The 8,722-nt window shown below is 45.3% G+C and overlaps 1 pseudogene; it reads left to right on the plus strand.

Annotated features, from left to right (window-relative positions):
* Positions 1-789: 789 nt before the first annotated feature.
* Positions 790-3,669, plus strand: LOC137245971 (uncharacterized; annotated as a pseudogene).
* Positions 3,670-8,722: the final 5,053 nt, after the last annotated feature.

The following is an 8,722-nucleotide window of genomic DNA, read 5'->3' on the forward strand; positions in this document are numbered from 1 at the left end:
ACTAATGCAAACATGCACAGTATTTTTATCTGGAAGCCTATTTGCTTATGAATTGCGAACGTGGCGCTTGGCGGTGTCCCGAATGCAAGTAAGTATTTAAAACAAGGAGCGACTCGAAGGAAGGTTATAAACGATAATTCATATCTTACTTCATTTACAGTAAACCTGCGCTTACTGAAAGTCTAGAAATCGATCAGTATATCTGGGCCACTCTCGATAAACTGAATGGCACCGATGTGGATGAAGTCATAATTTATTCGAGTGGTAATTGGCGCGTAGGTATGCATCAAGGCTCACCACTTAGCGCGATTTCAGCACAAATACCCAACCCAATGACTGGACAAATGCTAGGACAAGGACCTGGACAGATGCCAGGACAAATGGGTGCACAAGGTTCGGGCGGACAAATGCCTGATCAAATGGTTGCTCAATGGCATGGGCAGTGCCAGGACAAATGAGTGCAAAAGTGGCTAATCAAATGGGTGGTGGCGGTCAGATGCATGATCAAATGGGTGGAAAACAAATGCCCGGTCAAATGAGTAGTGGTCAGATGAGTAGTCAAGTGCCCGGTCAAATGGGTGGTGGTCAGATGAGTAGTCAAATGCCAGGTCAAATGGGTCCCATGGGTGGCTAAATGGGTGGTCCCAACGTGACGAATATTAAACAGGAAAACACCTTCGATGATCAGTCAAAAGTTATGTCACCATGGGATAACTCGCAGGCGATGAGTTCCTATATGCAGCATGACATGAATGCGGGCACGCCCAATGTACCCGGCGCTAGTCAAATATGAGTTTGTTGGTAGCCCTCCCCAGAAAAGGGTAGCAAATCCAATATTGTCGTTTTCCTCATTTTATAGGCGCAGTCCATTCGACATATATGGTGGTAGCGCGGTGAAGTTGGTGATGTTAATGATCAGCATACAAGTGATACGGGAAATTCTTTGGATCAGCTCAATGCTATGGGGAATGAGTGGGGAAAAGTTTAACAGATCAGGTGAGTATGGTATTGCAACTGAATAAAAAACGTGTAAACCATATATGCGACCCATTGCTCAACTTGGTATTTTAAATATTAATGCATGTCCTTATTTTTTTATTTCCATCAGATGCCACACACACCGCACACACCTATGCATCCGATGAAACCCGGCGGTCCACCTAGTATGAGTTCGACGCATAACGAACCTTCTACACCGAATGCGAATATCTCAACACCTCATCACAAACACCTGGCACCCCTGGTGGACGACCCGGTGGACCAGCATCCCATCGTGCTTCTACAATGATTCACATCAGCAACAACAACAGGAACAAATTATAAATTCATTGATCAACTCACAGCCCATTGGTTTTTCGAATCTCAGTGAAACATATTTGAATGCCGAATTGAATATGGACAACAATGATGGTGCTGGAGATTTCAATGTAAGTGAAACCTTTTAAACTTGTTTCTATACTTCAAATACAATTCCTGTTTTGCAATGTAGAAAAATATCTATCCATATCTTATAAATGAGATTTACTTAAGGACGTGCTGGGTAGTGTGTTAAATTGAGTGGGAACAAGCCCATGACAGAAGGAGCTCACTTGAAGTAACAAAGAAGCCTATTGTGATACCAGCTTAAATTACTCAAAACATCACTACATGACAACTACATAATTGCATATATGACTGACTTCGACTTTGTATCAGTCCTCAAAATACGCAATGATTTCAATACCGAGGTGACCAGGGCAGATGCAAAAAATAAACGACTAAACTTGAAGTGACATAATGATTCCATCTTAAAGTGAAACCAACGAGCTCAGATTACCCTCCTCTGTAAAGAGGTATCTAGCTGCTTTTCTAGATTTAGTAATGGCTTAATGCTTCTTAAAGTCCAAGAGGGCTATCGGTCCCTCCCCCCCCCCCCTCCAAGCGGGTTTAGTGATCAGAATATACCCGCGGTAGGTATGCCTGTCGAAAGAGGCGATATAAATACTAGATTCAAGGCGCTGTGTAGCGCAACCCTTCAGGTTGCCAGCGCAATATATAGCTTCTCCAAACCCAATTTTCAACCTCACCTATCCGCGGCGAACCCTGTTTCACTAACATACGAGGCTCTGGCGACCCCAAGCTCCTCGTGGAACTTGGGGGTGGGGAGGGAAGGAATGACCTGAAGGTTTAATGTGGCCACATAAATCATTCCCGAGATGGTCGGGCTAGCACCTTAATGGTGCTATGGCACCGGAGCGTACCGGATCTGTATCCATCACATCGATAAAACTCCCCAAAGCCTTCGGGGAGCAACCTTATCGCTACAACAACAACAACAACACTGTCTGCTCGGGACGAGAGATCAGAGTGATGCGTGACAGTTTCCAAAATTTTTATCAAAAAAGTAGTTCATTACCACTATGACTGAGGTCAAGCCCTGACAGCCCTCGACCTCGCTGGTTGACCGCACTCCCATCCAATATACATCTGCGTTTACGAAGCCAGCTCCCTTTTACAAGGGTTGACACCTAAGTAATCCATATGTCTCAAGCTAACTGATTACGACAGTCAGGCATTCTTGGGAAACATCCCTTAGTTCTTTTTTGGAAATTTCCCCTTATAAGTATTGCCAGCTCATCAGCATAAACCACTATTTTGGATCCCTGTGGTGTGCCCGTTCTCAACTTTCTCTCATCCGTCGATCCTACCCACTTTGCAACCATCAACCAGCTGACTAGAAGTTTGGCCGAATAATTCTACCAGAGTACCAATGGCCACATTATTGAAGGCTCCCTCGAAATCAAGAAAGACATCCAGAAAATATCTCAAAATGAAGTCCAACACAAATTAGTTTTCTTTCTTCTTCAATTTCAGCTCCTCCCCGATGTCGATCCAATGGAAATTCTCTCCTACCTGGACCCACAACCCGACCTAAATACACCTTCCTCAAGCGGTTCGAGCAATAACTGCAATAATGATGATATAATATATACTATCAACATTATTCGATTGAGAGAATTTGCTGGATAAATTGTTGTAAGAAAATCAAAAGGTGTGTAAGATAAGAGAACGGTTAAACAAACCCCCCAAACAGAGGCAAGAATGAATCAAGAAGAAGAGTTACGGGAAATACGACATAATGAGAAATCGGGCTAACTCATACACAATTACTTTCTCCTCTCGCAATTATTTAAACAAGCATGTAAAAATTAGCACTTGTAAGATAGGAATAGGGCATAAATATTGTTAACAACAAAAAAGTAGTGAATAGAAAAATGTTTTAAGGAGTCAAAATAAAAATTACAAAAAATTTTTAAGTAAAACGAACAAATCCTAAATTCACATAAATACTTACGAGTGCTTTCGGAGAAAAATAAGCTTGATACAGTTGTGCAGAGATAATGAAATTTTTTTATTAGATAAACATGAGAAAATCGAAGTAAAAAAGTAGTTAAAATTGAATTGAAAAATCACATTGGACAAGCGCGGTTTACGGATTTACAACAAAATTGCAAAGTAAAATTTTCCGCAGATAAAATTTTCTTTTATAGCTTATGCTGCACACAGATGTCGATTTGCTGTTAAAAAAAAGTTTATATAATTAATTACTAATTGTTAAAAAACATATAAATTGTAAAATAAAGCATAATAATATATAAAGTATTCCCATAAATTAGTGATGAAAATTAAAAGAAAAATAAAAAATATAAAACCAACAATATCAAATGTGATTTTAAACTGTAAATGAAACATGAAACTACCAGCGCTGTGAAAAGCTTTTGACACAGTCAGCCACGGCACTCAAAAGGCCTCACGGCAAATTATCTGAACCTAGCCGACCAAATCCACATTGGACATTCACGTCAATGGTGTTGCGCTACCGACTGTCAGTCATCCAAATATCTTAGGGGTAACATTCGGTCATACTCTCACCTTCAAGGCGTATGCCACCGAAGATGTATCTAAAGTACAAAGCCGCAACAATATCCTCAAGTCGCTTGCCAGCAGCACTTGAGGAAAATATAAAGAAACGTTGCTATCCACGTACAAAGCAAATGGCCGGCCGCTCAGCAGCAAATATAAACTACAAAGACACAATCTTACCATACCCGTCCTCATATACGGCGAGGAGAAAAACACGAAATTACTTTTGGTATTTATTTTTTTTTTTAGGAATTGAAATGTAATCCATTCCTTTGCTGTGGAGGAAAAGAATTGATTACTTTCCTCAAGTACATGTAATGGGGAATTGACGGTAATTGATTACCTAAAGTAATCATTACTACCCAGCTCTGAGCGCGGGTGTGGTATTGATATCGAATATCTCTATACCAATTTTAGGATCTGTACCATAAACCCTTTTGGAGGTATTAAGCCTATAAAATCATATTTGTATGGGAGTTGCCATGCCCCTTAATATTTTCGTCTTTGTTAAATAGAGGAAAAAGTACAATAAAAACAATTGGAAAACCTGTGTACCGTTTTCCAGGTGGTGGTATCTTTTATTGGAGGACCAAGACTATTGAGCTGCACACCAACCTCTTCCCAGAAACTCTGCACATTCTCCTTTCATATGTTTGGGAATCTTTGCGCAAAGTCTGACCTTTCCTGCATCACTTCAACAAGTCTCTCGTATTGCGATCTATTTATCTATTTGTTGCCGGTCGAGCCATTTCACAAATAATAAGACACTTTTTTATTGTTTTTTTTTTATAAATTATGAGAATAAATATTTATCCCGCCAATATTTATCTTCGTACAAAATATGTCAAAATTTGGTTATCAATGATGCCAATTTGCCGACGTTATAACGACGGGATAACCGTCGTAATGAATGATAATGCGGCAGTTACCCACCGACGTGTGCCGTACGTAAGGACGTTTGTCGTACGAAGCACGTTTGACCGAACTCTCAAGCCCGTAGGAATCAATGTGTGCGTCTGTGTACATGTACATAACATATTTGTGTGTGTATTGTTTACAGATAAGCACTGTTGCCATTGACCATTTTGCATGTATGCTTATGGAAACATCAACTTTTTCCAATTTAATTTTTGATATTGTAAAAGGCCGGAATACATATTAAATAAGTATAAATAGATTAATTATTTCGAATTATCTCCACAATTTTTCAAACTTTAATTAAGCGTTTTTGCATAAAATTGCAAACGGTCAAAAATTAGCGCACAAAAGTTTACTAGGCAACTCTGTCTAGTGAGAGAGCGATCAGCTGACACGTTCTTACGGAAAAAATCAAAATTGTTTTGATTTCTACGTTCCGGGCTACGTACGTACGGGCGTTGTACGTCGGTGAGTTTTCGTTTACATTGCACACTCATAAGATAGGTCGTGTCAACTGACACGTTTTTTCTACGTACGTTCGTGGGTAACTGCCGCATAAGCCCCTATATATCAAAGACATTTTTTTTTAGTTTTAAAACCAGCGATCGGCAAAACGGCTCGTATGAGCAGGTAATACAGGAGACACGGCTTTAATTCAAACTGCACAAACAAAAATAATCTGTAACTGTAGGTATTACATTTTCACATTTCTAGGATTAGGTTAGTTTGAACTGGCCGGTCCATGAGGACCTCACATAGACTGAATAAGTCCGTAGTGTTACCAGAAGTTTGTTTTAACGACCAAACAGAAAAACCAGTACCTATGAATATAAAATAACTCCGTCCTCTTGGCAAATACTGGAAGCTTCCTAGGGCTTAAGCCACTTTATGCTTCTAGATCTGACAGCTGTATCACTCCTAACAGCTGGAGTCTTAGCCTGGAAAGCGCAGGGCACGAGCACAGGACGTGCTCGATCGTTCCTCCTCCAGTCCGCACTTCCTACATCTCCAATCACTGACCAAGCCTAATTTAAAGGCATATTACGCCAGAAGGCAGTGTCCAGTCAGAATACCCGTCATGAGTCTACAGTCCTCCCTTTTTATGATAGAAGCAACTTTGTTAGTCTAAGGTTGTAAGACTGTAACGTAGCGTTACAATAGTATGACCCCCACTGTAACCCTTTTTCTCCTACGCCCGAGACCCCCACTCTAACCCTTTTTCACCTACGCCTGAGAGTATACATACATAGTACATTATAAGGTAGCCAACAACAGCAGCTACATACCAATGCATGCGAATAACACTTGGCGATAACAATAGTATGCACACAGTACGCCAACTCACAGTAAATGGCAAACTGATGTACCCAATTAGCGGTTCATTTCTCACACTGAGTTTAAGGGGTGTTACCTTGGCACTGATCACCCCTTGCTGGCGGGGACAACGGGTTGTCGCCTTTATGGATTTCTCGCCCGTGTCCCAGCTAAGTAAGGGGCGCCCGCCGCCTTAGGGCTACCCCTCCCCTTCCTCTCAGCTAAGGCTTCAGCCGACCCGGTTCGGCTGCTGCGTAGCGTGGTGCCTTCGGGCCCCAGTTTCTCCTCGCAGCCTACGAACCGGCAAGGACAGAGTTGGTGCACCGCCCCCCCCCCCCCCCCCCCGGCACCTTACCTTAGTGTGCAACCACGGTGTGAGCGATGTCCAGCGAACGAGCCAATCCCACCTCCAGAGGGAAAGGCGGTGCCGCCACGGCACTGGTCACCCCTTGCTTGCGAGAAAACGGGTTGTCGCCTTTATGGTTTTCTCGCCCGTGTCCCAGTTAAGTAAGGGGGGCTCACCGCCGTTCGGCCAACAGATCCCTTCCCCTCAGTCCTGGCTCAGGCAGTAGAGCGACCCGTCGGCTAAAGGGGCTAACGCTGTGCCGTCAAAGCGCACTTCCCCTCAGCCCACGGATCGACCTACAAAGACCCGGCTGGTACAACTCCGCGTCGTGTAAGAATGGAGGCGGTGGTGTCCAGCTAGCGACGCTAGGGGGGCTGTCAGGGAACGAGTCACCATCTCTTGCGGGGACAACGGGTTGTCGCCTTTATGGTTTTCTCGCCCGTGTCCCCGCTTAATGGGGGGGGGGCCTCGCCGCCTTATGACCACCCGGCCCTTTTCCCATCCGGCCGCCGAGCGGTCCAGCAGCTAAAGGGGCTACTGCTGTGCCGTAAGTTGCACTCCCCCTCAGCCCATGGATCGGCCTTCGGAATTCCGGCTGGTACAACTCCGCGTCCAGCCCTGCATTCGTGCGGGCATGGAGGCGGTGGTGTCCAGCTGGCGGACCGGCATTAACCATAACTCTTTTATTTATTCCTCGCAGGTTCCTCCGCCGCCGCCGCTGAGACAGCGCCCTCGCAGGAAGCCGCCACCCGCAACCGCCGCTACTGGTAACCACCCGAAAAGGTAATGAATTAGTACGTTCGCACCGACACCCCGTCTGGGCCACGCCACTGGCACGCGCTCCGTCGCCCTGTTGTTGCCGCCGCTATCCTACCGCCGTTGCGCCGCTGCTACGACGACCTTTAGCCGCCGCTACCTTATCACCGTCCAGCCAGCTCGCTGGTGCCGTCACTGCGTCCATACCGCTACATCCATCCGTCCGTTAATACTGTCCGCCGTCCGTTAATACTGTCCGCCGTCCAGCCGCCTTGCTAATCCCGCCACTGCGCCCATACCACTGCCCCAATCCGTCCACTAATACTGTCCGCCGTCCATCCGCCGTGCTACTCCCACCACTGCGCCAATCCGTCCGCTAATACTGTCCGCCGCGCTGATCTCGCCGCTGCCTCCGGACCACCGTACCATCCCGCCCGCTACTGCACCGCCGTTCAACGCCGTACCGACCCCTCCGCTATTACTACGACCGTTAGCCGCCGCTCGCTTCCCTTCCCGCCATCTTTGTACGGAAAGCTGCTGCCCTCACTACCCGTCAAGCCGTGTGCGTGTGTGTATTCGTCATTAACACATAACAACTGTGTTCTTAAGTTGGGGTTTGTGGGACCTCTACTTGACCCTGGATTGATTGAGTGCTACCTCAGCCTTCGAAAAAACCCACCTCATAAGACCTACACATAATTTTTGACACTTTACAGCCCCGCGCTTTAACCCACGCCTTTCCTGCTTGGTCGATCATGTCCACCTCTCGCCTTCGCAAGCTTCAAAGGATGCACCCTTTTTAGATAGTTCATCCGCTTTTTAATTCCCATCTATTCCCATATGCCCTGGGACCCAATATAGATGTATGCTTCTCCCAGTCCCGATTCTCTCCAGGGACCGCTTACAATCTAACACGCATTTAGATGCTGTGCTATGCGAGATTATTGCCTTAATTGCTGCTTGACTGTCAATATAAAAGTTAACACGATTGCAGCTTGGGCTATTTTTTTCCAGGGGTTCTACTGCTTTGGTTACGGTTACTATTTCCTTTTGAAAACGCTACAGTAATCCGTCAGCCTGTAGGATCTGTTTATTTCCGGATCAGCATAGGATACCGCAGACCCTACAACTTCTCCTACTTTGGAACTATCTGTGTACACATGTATCGCCTCGTCCGCCATTTGAGCATCCTTGCGCCAACCTCCACCTCTATTGTGGCCTTATGATCGCCCTCGAGGCGCAGATAGGGAATCAGGTAATCTGTTCGTCTTGTGATTGATGACGCTATACTACTATGGACGTATGGTCGGCGCTCAAGTTGCCCGAGGAACCAAGGCGCTGTGTAGCGCAACCCTTCAGGTTCAATGATGCCAATTTGCCGACGTTATAACGACGGGATAACCGTCGTAATGAATGATAATGCGGCAGTTACCCACCGACGTGTGCCGTACGTAAGGACGTTTGTCGTACGAAGCACGTTTGACC

This window comes from Eurosta solidaginis, chromosome 3 (assembly GCF_040869045.1).
Source record: "Eurosta solidaginis isolate ZX-2024a chromosome 3, ASM4086904v1, whole genome shotgun sequence".
NCBI classification, from domain to species: Eukaryota; Metazoa; Arthropoda; class Insecta; order Diptera; family Tephritidae; genus Eurosta; species Eurosta solidaginis.